At 41.6% G+C, this 12181-nt stretch overlaps 1 protein-coding gene across 1 annotated transcript in view; it reads right to left on the bottom strand.

Annotated features, from left to right (window-relative positions):
• Positions 1-3269, bottom strand: part of foxn3 (forkhead box N3) — a 172576-nt gene extending 169307 nt beyond the window's left edge. The window contains exon 1 of the mRNA XM_063007057.1: positions 3085-3269. The gene's annotated coding sequence lies outside the window, so the exon portion shown is untranslated. The remainder of the gene's footprint in view (positions 1-3084) is intronic.
• Between the last annotated feature and the right edge of the window lie 8912 nt (positions 3270-12181).

Below are 12181 nucleotides of genomic sequence, written 5' to 3'. Positions count from 1 at the left end.
AAGCCCTGCGATGAACTGGCTCTCTGTCCAGGGTATTCCTGCCTTGCGCCCAGTGTTTTATGCAGACAGTCTTACAAGATAAAACTTAATCTTCTTTCAGATGTTTAAACACATTAAACTTTTATAACTTTCATAATTTACCAGCTTGGAATGGCAAACTAATTTGGAGGCATGAGGCTCTATCTGAAAATTTAAAGCTGTGTATTTTAGCGGTGGCTAACTTCAAGTTTAGCAGCATTCTGGTTCTGACTGCTTTATAAACACCTTGACGAAAATGCAAAGTTATGGACTTGTACTGGAAATTGGTTTTGTTTGTCATTTACCTCAGTCACCAAGAAGTCTAAATCAGACCATGGTTAGATTAAATATAAGTCTCAGCTCTGCCTGCCGGCTGGGCTAAGCAGCCGCATGAACAACGATTGGCCTGTTGTTCAGATAAGGGTGGGATATTAACCCAGATAAGGTCTCCCTCTCATAACTAATGCATTTACGACCTCTGCTGGCTGACTGATGGCACCTGCACAGAGACGGGAAAAGAGTGCTGTCAGGGTGTGTCTCTCCGTACACAGTGCTGATCTGCACTGCACTCGTCAAAGTGTAGGTGACAAGATGCATACAGCATGCTGCCCATGTGTCGGAGGGGGCGTGGGTTAGCTTCGTTCTCCTCAATCAGAGCAGGGATCGGCATTGGTGGAGAGGAAGCATGACGCAATCGGGCAATTGGACGCGCTAAAAGGAAGAAAAGGGGGAGAAAATGCATAAACAATATATATATATATATATATATATATATATATATATATATATATATATATATATATATATATAAAATTGGTAGGCTGCTGTGTTAGCTAGTTAGCTGATGGAAAAGGATACTTGGTTACAAGGTTGCTGTGGTAACAGCATCTAAGTGGCCTTTTTACATCAGCAATTCTGCCAGCAATTCTTTTCCACATTAAAAAGCAGCCAGTTTGAATAACAGCTGAGCTTGTATTATGAGATGTGAGTAAACTTGTCCTGGTCCTTTCCTGATACAAGACAAGTTGAAATTCTTGTCGACGGTAACAGTGTTACAGATCTACTGGCTATAAATCAGGTTAGAAAATGCTGGAGTATTGACATACAGGTAAAAACAGTCATTCACAGATTTTTAGCATGGATCATCTCCTTACAATCCAGATAAAACTCTTCAGATGCTGCATGCAGCCAGACGCCTCAAGTGCGCTTACCTGCCTTCAGGCCCGTTTATAACTCGGCACTGAAAACAAGCACAGAGTGAGAAAAGTTGCTCAAACTCGTGTAAAGTGCTGTTTGAATTTGACCTTCGTAAAGCTTTAACAGCTGCTGATAGAAGAACTGGCAGGAGTAGGAGACAGAATGCAAGAGGGGGAGAAAACGAGTGAGAGAGGAAGAGAATGCAAGAGAGAGAGACAGAGAGAGAGTGGGAGAGAGAGTGAGCAGGCTTTCTGCGGGCTTGTGTGATGACATGCAGCCACTTTTTTTTAGTACGAGGGGCTTATCTTTGTCTCTATGGTAACTGTGTCTCTGGGTTGTTATTAGAAACCCTGAACTTCCTGTGCTTCTGCAGAATCAGCCAATCAGAGAGAGCATGCTCATAGGCGGGGAGAACTGGCGCTATAGGCAGCCGAGAGTGGCCGCATGAGGGGGCCATAGAAACGGGGGTGGTGGTGGTGGTGGGGTACTTTGGGGAAAATGCATGCTTTAACCAAAGCAGCATGGTACAAAAAGTCTAAAAGCATAAACAGACCAAGAGGACAACTCCCTGAGACCAGAGGCGTCCACAATGGAACTTTCCAAACAGATTCAAAAGTGGCACTTTTCAAGCCTAAATTTAGCCAGAGGATCGTCCATGCCAAAAAGACTGTCTCTCTTTTTCCACAAGGACATTGCTGTTTTATTTTGTTTCCAGACTTAATGGAAAACACAAGCTCAGCATGTCAGATTCCAGGAAAAAACTTGCAGTGTTTGAGAGCCTGAGAAACAAACCACTGAGAAAGAGAGAGAGAGACAGAGAGAGAGAGTGTGAGTGAGTGAGAAGAAGAAGGACAAGTCGAGCCTTGACGATGTTAAACCCCTGACGGTATTAAAGCACTGATGCTGTGTGCCGTGTCGTGTATTCACACATTCCTGCACTTGATTTTGGAGCCAAACACTGGCAGGCTCAGGCTGAGCACGCCGCTTAATGCTGCTGGGTACTAGTTACAGAGCACGCTCAGGATTAGCAGAAAGAAAGCAGAGACCAGAAGAAAAAAGCAGAACTCCTGAAGGAGAACAGAGTCGGCCAACAAGTCGGTCTGACCGCAATAACTAACAGCTGATCGAGACACAAGGTTCTGGTAAGAGAAACCAATCAAGCTGAGAACTTGATGAGAAAAACAAGATGCTGATTAGAAGCAGAGCCTGCCGAGAAGGAGGATGACTCTGTTTCCAGCAAGAAGATCTAGTGAAAGTGCAAATCAACCACAAAGACGTTTTGCTGAGGTTTAAGAGTACACTCTGCACATTTTGCACTTTGGTTGAGCAGTTTGTTCAGCGGTCTTGCTTCTCTGCAAGTTTCCACACGTCTTCAGCCCCAGAGTTTGCTGAAAACTGATTTGTTGACAAAAGTCAGAGCAAAGTTGGGCACACGCTGACCTTGAACACGCCGATCTGAACACTGACAATCAGTCAACAGTGCACAACCCCTCAACCCCTACAACCTGCCAAGAAGATGATCTACAAAAAAGTGAGAAATCTAGAGAGAAAAAAGGCAGGGCAGGAGAAAGATCATGACACACTCAGTTCAGTTCCTCACAATAGTGGTGTGGACCTCACTGTTTACACATGCAGGGTCTATTATCTCCTCTGTCCCACAGTGATAGCAGCACGGTCCCTGCATGCTCTCCACTGTCACAATATTTCACCCTGTAGAGGAACCACATGTCCCTACCACGCTCCTCTATTAAGCTTCTACCAAAACACACACACACACACGCACGCACACACACAGAGCACACGGACAGACTCCGGGCAACCCTGGGAGCCCACAGATCACAGCAAGAATCAACAATCAACAATAGAAACCTTTGAATCCCGATCTTCTCCTGATAGGCTGCCTCCTCATGAGCTTCAGCTCCAAAATTAAATCCTACTGGTAAATCCCTCCATTGCACTCAGATTCAGGATTGAAACAGGAACCAATGTGGGCTTGAACATTCGCTCCTTTTCGGTCTCCCTCTTCTTTGGCTCTCACCCTGTCCCCCTCCTTCTCTCTCTGCACTCTGTTCCTCTGTCTCACTGAGCTCTGGAACTAAGGGAGCCTGACGAGGAGGGTAGCAGCAGCAGCAGAAGCTCCCTTGGTCCTAGTGCTCCTTGGTTTTCACTGAAAGAATGCCATTGTTCCATGTGTGACCCTCAGCTACCACTCAGCACACCAGTAAGGATGTCAGTATTAAATGAGTGTATATAATATGCAACAAATGCAGAGTTCTGTTACTGTGCTGCCACAAGTATTTGGACACCTGAGCATTTCACTTGTGTGTGCTTGTTGAACATTTTAAATTCCCCTTTGCTTCTAAAAAGGCTTTCCACTAGATGGTACATGACTACAAAAATTTGCTTTCATGTTGGCACAAGAAATGTTACTAAATTTGGGCACTTACTATTTATGCGATAAGGCCCGGCTCACTGTCGTCATACCAAGTCATGCTGAAAACGATCTGAATGGTGGATCTGTTCAAGACACAACATGGTTTTCCAATCATGGTAAAAACGAAATAGCTCCCTAAATGATTAGGGACGAAAATATGATTTAGTATTAGTATTGCAATAGGTAAAGCAGCACCCAGAAACAGTGGGTGAATGGAGAAATACCCCTGGCACAGGACACCAATTTATTGCAAAATATCATTCACTTACTCCTTCAATCACTTACTCCTAGGAGCAATGTAGGTATATGTAGGTTTTATTTTATTTTTTTATGCATTTTCTCCCGATTTTTAGCGCATCCAATTTTTACCCAATTGCGTTATGCTTCCTCTCTACTGGTGCTGACCCCCGCCCCTGACTGAGGAGAGCGAACTGACACACGCACCCTCCGACACGTGTGCAGTAGCCAACTGCATTTTTTCACCTGCACGATGCGAGTTCACATGCGAATCAGCCCTGTACATGAAGAGACACACCCTGATCGCATTATTCCTCTACTCTGTGCAGGCGCCATCAATCAGTCAGCAGAGGTCGAAATTGCATCAGTTATGAGGTCCCTATCCGGCATTTACCTCCCTGGATGAACAACAGCCAAACGTTGTTCATACAGCCGCCCAGCCCAGCCGGATGGCACAGCTGAGATTCGATATGATGTATTCGAAACACCAGCTGTGATGGTGGATCTGTTTAAGACAGGAAATGGTTTTCCAATCTTGGTAAAGACGAAGGAGCTCCCTAAATTAGTAGGGACAAAATATGAACCAACACTTACATTTTTAAAAAAGCTACAAAGCAATAGCAAACACCATAAACATCCTAGTCAGTACCACTTGACAATCCTCATTAAGAAAGTTCATGGAAGCACAAAACGACTTTAGACAGGTAAAGAAAACAGGAATTCACAACATGCTATAAATTAAGAACAAAATTTTAGAACAACATAAAATACAGTGGGACTTTGTAGCAGGGCAGTTGCAGCCTAGTGGTTAAGGTACTGGACTAGTAACACAAAGTAATACAAAGCTTGCTGGTTTAAGCCTCACCCCTGTCAGGTTACCACTGTTGGGTCCTTGAGCAAGGCCCTTTATCCTCTATTGCTTAGACAATATACTGTCACAGTACTGCAAGTCACTTTGGATAAAAGCGTCTGCTAAATGCCGTAAATGTAATGGAATGTTTCTAAAGCCCATGCAATACTTCTCTGCTAAAAGAGATGTATTTAAAAATGTCATAAGCATTGAGATGATTCATAATCATAAATATTACCAATCATTGGTAATAATTTAGCTTTTTATGATTAAAAAGTAAAATGGCTACATGTAAAGTATGGTGGTGAGAGCATCATAATATGAAAATGCTTTTTTGCTGTTGAATTACATGTCGTCAGAAAAATATAAACAAAAAACATGAATACTGTGATGTACCAGGACATATTATTAATAATTTAATCTCATCATGTATGGTATTAAATCTGGATGTTTCAAAAAGATCATACAGGGCAAAACAACTGAGTGACTTTTCTTTTTTTCTATTTTATTTATGCATTTTCTCCCATTTTCTCCCAATTTTAGCATAATAAATTTGTCTTCTGCTGCTGGTTGATCCCTGATTGCAGTCGAGGTGAGTATATTGCTGTTCACGCCTCCTCCGACCCACGTGCAGCCCTTAGTGGAACCCTTTTTCACCCATGCATTCTACACAGGCGCCTTTCTATCTGCTAATCAGGGTCCTTACACAACGTTTGAAGACCCCCACCCATATATTCCGGTCATCCCGCCCTAGCAGAAACGTGTCTGCTGCAGGCACAGCCAATTACGCCAGCTAGATGGTTTTCAGTCAACCGGTGGCAACGCTGAGTTTCCAACCGAGGAGTTCAGAATCTGGGCACTGGTGTGCTAGCGGAATATCCCGCTGCACCACCTGAGCGCCCACCTGAGTGACTTTTCTAAAAGAAGCAAATGTACTTGCATGGCTAAGCCAATCTCCTGATTATATCATTCATAAAGGGACCACTGGGGAAATGAAAACAATTTTAATAATACATTTTTAGATAAAAATTTAACCAGAATTCTGCAAAAAAAATTGTCACCTTTAATAAAAACGTATTAGATCTGTTATTGCCCATCATACACAGACATGACTGTTGTTGGGAGTTTGTTGGGAGCAATGGTCAAAGGGATTCCTCAGTACTGCTGCACTGGCGGTCTCTGCTGACCGGTCAAAGGCCCATGCCAGGAGATGGTGAATAATGGAGAGCAGTGCTTGCCACTCTGCATGCCGTACTGCTTTCTGTGTGAACCCAACTCTGGCAAGATGAAAAAAGGAGTGGTTGGCAACTGTACATGTGTTGGATGGTGTATGTCAGGGTAGGTGTCTGTAGCAGTGGAGGAAAGAGACAACTGGGTAACTGGATCTGATTGGTTGGCGGAAAACAGGACAAATGCATTAAGAGAACATAAAAATCCCAGTTCTAATACAATTAACTGAGCCATCATAGCCATAAGTGTCTAAATTCAAGAAATACAAGCAAATTGTCTATCCATCTAGAACAGTGCAGCTCTTATAAACTATAAATCAGGAAGAGCTGAAGGGTGCAACACTCTTGGCAGGATGCAGTTTAAATGTGTGGATTAGGTTTTACTGGGGCTCCTGTTATTTTTGACGCCCAGTAATAAAACTGGCCTGGAGGGTAAATGAGTCTGTAATTTTACATTACATTGTTAAAATTATATTTTCTGTCCAATCAAAAGGGTTTAAAAGCAGCAGCGGATCATTATTAGTGATGAAGCCATTAGGAAGTGCGCAGCTACTTCAAGCGAGTCTATAAATACCACAAGCAACAGACAGGAGCGGGAGCTAAAACGAGGGAAATTCGGGCTGTCTGAATCTGTCAGGAGACTCAGGGTGAAGGTTTCCAATCATACGATCCGCTTGGGGGCTCAGTGCGCTTCCTCACCTCAGCAGGGTGCACTTTTACACTTTTACCAACCATAAGTGCTTTTCTTCTACATACACACACACTCCAGTCTCACACGAAACACACACCCAGAACTGAAATGTGTCTTGGTAGATCAGACAATTTGTTTAGGGACACCTACACAATTAGGGACCCCCCTCTGAGAAGTAAACATGGATATTTTCTTCAAAATAGAAAGCTTTATCTTAACAGTCTTCATCTAACAAGACTTGTGTAAACTGAGACAAAAAAGGGCTATAATGTAACTTTAGCTGAGTAAGACTGGCCTTGAGAGAGAAGTCTGCTTCTGTGATATGATATGGCAATAGCACTCAGTCTTGGGCTCACAAACCCATACAGGGTCACCTGAGATGTAGGTGAGATTTTTAACAGTCCTTGTAAAAGTCATTAAATGATCCTTCTATTTCGAATTATTAATTATTTTTCCCATACACCCACTAGTTTAGGCTGTTTATTTATTTGGGGGCTCCTCTCATACTTATAACAATTTTCCAATTCTTGTTAGGAGTGACAAGGATGGGCAGGATTAGGAACAAGTTTATTAGAGAGACAGCACAGGTAGGATGTTTTGGAGACAAAATTAGGCAGGTGATGGAGGGATGAGAGTTCTATTGGGAGGAAGATGCTGAGGATGGAACCACCAGACAGGAGGAGGAGAGTGGAAATGCAGGAGGTTGGTATGATGGAGATGAATGATACTATGTGGCCACCCTTAACGGGAACAGCTAAAAGAAGAAGGAGATGGGTTGGATTGATGGTAGTTACACGTAGTACACATGTTGAATGCAGTAAATTTAGAGACCTTGAGTGACTTGTTATGGCCAATCAGATGGGTTAAAGTATCTCTGAAATAGCAAGAAGTTCCAAAAAGTTAGAACAAGGACATACACACCGATCAGCCATAACATTAAAACCACCTCCTTGTTTCTACACTCACTATCCATTTTATCAGCTCCACTTACCATATAGAAGCACTTTGTAGTTCTACAATTACTGACTGTAGTCCATCTGTTTCTCTACATACTTTTTTTAATTTGCCTTCACCCTGTTCTTCAATGGTCAGGACCCCCACAGGACCACCACAGAGCAGGTATTATGTAGGTGGTGGATGATTCTCAGCACTGCAGTGACCATGACATGGTGGTGGTGTGTTAGTGTGTGTTGTGCTGGTATGATTGGATAAGACACTGATGTGCTGATGGAGTTTTTAAATGTTTGTTCTATGTTCGTATGTGTTCATGATAACATGTATGTCAACATATAAGTTTAAAAACAATAAAACAATTGTTCACAAAAAGAGTGCGTATGTACTTTTTTACAGCATTATTAGTGCTTTTTCAGATATTCAAGTTATTTTAAATGATGTTTTGATAGTCAAATGTAATGAAAAATCCCACCCAAGCAAGTACCATGTGTCATCATTAACCAACATGCTAGAACACAAGTGACCCTGTCTACAGTCAAGCAGGCTTTATAATACCATAGTCTTAGAGTCAGCAGCGTGAGAAAGAAGATGGCTGTGACCCCATTTAGGTGAGAGTTTTCATAACATCACCAAAACCTCACCCCATGGGCTCTTCTCCCACAGAGCGTTACTAAAAAAAGTGCATATTTCTCAGGAAGTGAGCTAGGTCATTGATATGCTAACCTAAGTCAGTAGTGTGACAGCAATTTAAGTCTGTATACTTTAAGTTTGAAAAGATAATTGTGTTCAGTAACAGTTTAGTAACAGTTAGCTATAAAACTAACACAAAATCAATATGTCAAGCAGTCAGAGCTTTTAAATTCCTAAGTAATCCAGAGCTAGATGAGATACGATTCATGCAATGTGGCTAAAAAAAGGAGAAATTCAAACTCAACAGTCAAAACCAGCTAATCCAAAAACAACAATTACCCATTGATACTTTTTGTTTGTAAGAATATACAGTATGTCACATTGTCATTTACAAGAATGGATAGAAGTATTCACTCACTCACTCACAGGCACAAAGTAACACCCTGGACGGGTAGGGCGGACACACATACACACACACACACACACACCTATTCACCTATAGGGCGATTCAGTGTCTCTAATGAACCTGACTGCATGTTTTACACACAGGGAGAACATGCAAACTCCACACAGAAAGGACCCGGACCTCCCCACCTGGGGATCGAACCCAGGACCTTCTTGCTGTGAGGCGACAGTGCTATAGAAGTATTCAGTGATAATAAAAACAAAAAGACAGTGGTTGACTAACTTATTTGGCACTAACTGGAAGTATCAGAATTAGAGTTGTTATACATTCAGCATCACCCAGAAACAGTGGGTGAAAAGAGAAATACACCCAGGGCACCAATCCATTGCAGAATATAATTTACTCACTCCCTCACTTCCAGGAGCAATGTAGGTATAATTCATGTTTTTAAGAGGTTTGAAAAAACCAAAGTATCCAGAAAACACCTCATAGACAGTAACTGGAGAAATGGATCATGCCCAGGCCACCAGAACCCATGTCTACCATCTGCATCACTGTGCCACCTCGGAAGACGTATCCAAACATCATTGTGGAAATGTTCTTCCTGCCGATTAAACAAACAACCATTTTTTGCCTGGGCTTTAGGTGTGGAGATGGTTTTGCTGCAATTTATTACTGATTGTGTAACTGTTGTTCCTGCTGCTTTTTAAAGTAACTACTGACTGGTCCTGACAAAGCCCTTCCTTCAACATCATTACACTACCACCATAAAATTGTCTACTTGTTTTAGGACGAACATAATGACATTCTTAATGTCTAAATGTTCCAACTTTAATTCATGTGTACATAGAATATTACCAAAAAGGTTTGGGGAGTTATTATTACATGTTTTACATTTTTGTGTCTTCATGAATGAGCTATTACTGAGTCCTAGGAGAAAACTTAACCTGCCTGCCACTATTGGGTAGATTCACCACTGTTACAAATATGCTCCATTTCGATGTAATGGCTCTCACTGTGTTTCTGTGAAGTCCTAGATCCTTGGCATTGCAACCCTTACTTAAGTGACACAATCTAACCACTTCAAATTCTACATTGCTGCTGAAATCAAGCCCGGCTGTGTTCAGAAATGACTTTTCATAAATGTTGTATGGATTTGGTTGAGATGATGGGAACACAGTTGGTCACAGCACCTGAGGGGACGGTAACAAGGTTGGTCACTGTACCAGGGGTGAGGGCAACCAGGTTGGTCATGGCACCCAAGATGACGGCAACATGGTTGGTCAGTGGGGCCTGAGGTAGCAGCAACATGGTTGTTCATGGCACTCAGTGTGACTGAAATTGGTTGGTCAGGATTTAACAGAAATACAAAAAGCACTTGGTCCATCCCCTCCCTCCCATCTCTAAATACTTGGGTCTTGGCTTCTGTAAGGATATTTCATGGTAGTGTTTGGATAGGATTTGGAACATCAGGAGCCATTCCTTTGAAAGGGGGTACAGTAGGATTCTCATCTGCGCTGTTGTGCCCATGCTGGCCAACAAGGGACTGAAGGCTTCTCTTCAAAAACTCAAAATCCAAAAGCATTCTCTGTGCTTAATCAACCATTACTTGCTTCACATTTAGGATAGCTCTTCATGAGTGTGCTTTGGACTCTAGGCTAGGTCTTTTGATTTTCTGACTCCTTGTGTGTCTGTTTGTTTGTTAGTTCTGTTTGTTGTTTGTTTGGTTAATATACCGGGCTAATAGTTAAACTTGACCCGCTTGGCTTCTTCTGCTGGACTTTTTGCTGGCATACTTTTTATTCTGGTTTCCAGGAGCTGAGTTGGTGGACCATGGCAGCTTTTCCTGTCTGTAGCTGTTACATGAACCCATTCTGGACTAGTGCTTTGTCCAGTGGTGTCATGGCAGCTTTGTGTGTTTCTCTGGCAAATTATTGGATTGTAGCTCACTGGTGAACTAAGTAGCTGGCAAAGATGCACCCCAATGCTTTTTTGTTTATTTTTCAGTCTGTACTTATTTATCCATGAATCTGCTCCACTGGAAAGGTCTTTTCTAATCTCAAGTTCTGCTACGTGCTGCATGTTTGGTTTAATTTTATTTTATTTTATGTATTTTTCAAGTGTATTTCATGCCTTCTGCAATTGGGTTCAACTCAAGGTCAGGGGTTACAGTATCTTGAGGCACTCACCACCACATGACAGTAGATACTGTGAACTTTGTTTTACCCCCTGAAACATACAAATGTCAATATTTACTAGTAAAGAAATAACACTTTTATATAAATAGACCAACAACCACCACTGCACAACCTAAATTCTTCAGACCCACCAGAAACTCCATTGATTGTGACAGTGGTAATTGCACTCCTTTCTCTAATAATTTTGAAAGCAGTTGAAAAATAAAGCACAGACGGATGTCTCTTTTATTTAATATTTTGCATTAGGCAGTTAATGTAGCATGATTCCAATAAAACGTCCTGCCTGGTGCAATTAAAAGACTTATTACACTTTGTGAGAAACCGTTAACATATTTTTGCCCAGGCTGTCCAGATTTCTTTTCTGAGCTTTTACCAGACTACAGAATGAGACTGCAAAATGCTTCTTACTTTGTCAGACTGATAAAAAAGCATTTTAGATGCTATGACACTTGCTAAAGCCCAGTGTTATAGAAAACGGTCAGATATGCTCACTTTGACCGATACACTGCACACAACCTGCCTGATGGTCTGATTTTTCCTTAGCTATTTTCTGCAGGAGCTATCGGATGTAGGTCAGATTTACTTTTCAATTGCTTGAGTCATATGTGACATAAACTAAAACATTTATTTAATGACCTCCACTGTTGTATCACTGTCCAGCCTTTACTATTCATACACAATAGATTCGCTAATCTGATAACTGCAATGATGTTTTTAAAGAAACTGCACAGGCACAGAATGCCATGCAGGTCAGCTGCATTATCTAAACATTAGGAATAATTGGAATTATTAGCCCGGGATGCAGAGTGACTAAAAGTATTCAATCTCTAAACTCAATCTCTAAATTTTATTGTGTCTGGTTTACTTGCACATTCAACACATGGTAATGTTTTGGTCCAATTAATCTATAAACAGTGTGAATTATGTTTATATGCCTAGTGATTGTAGGACAGCTTTAATTTTACACTACATTCACAGCTCACTTAATTTGTGAGTGTAAAAATGTGGCTGAAATGTGTTCTATGAAGAAATCTAGAAGATTTTTGCTTATTTATTTGTAGAAAGATTATCCAAAAGCTTTGATGGAAAAGATGCAGGGAGGTGTAACACCCTCCGGGAAATGAAACGCACCAAATGGCACACTGTAGTTCAAAATATCTACATTTCCCACAAATCACCATGCTTATCAATCAATATTTACAACACCTGGGCACAGCACTATATTAATGTACATTTACAACAACACAGTGCTGAGTCTTTGATTCCCACTGACTGAGCCGATGTGCTTTATGGTAGAAACACAAAATTAATTTGGAATGTGAGCAGTGTTACCGAGG

This window comes from Trichomycterus rosablanca, chromosome 13 (assembly GCF_030014385.1).
Source record: "Trichomycterus rosablanca isolate fTriRos1 chromosome 13, fTriRos1.hap1, whole genome shotgun sequence".
Taxonomy (NCBI): domain Eukaryota; kingdom Metazoa; phylum Chordata; class Actinopteri; order Siluriformes; family Trichomycteridae; genus Trichomycterus; species Trichomycterus rosablanca.
The sequence above is the reverse complement of the archived record's forward strand: the minus strand, read 5'-3'. Positions and strand labels throughout refer to the sequence as shown.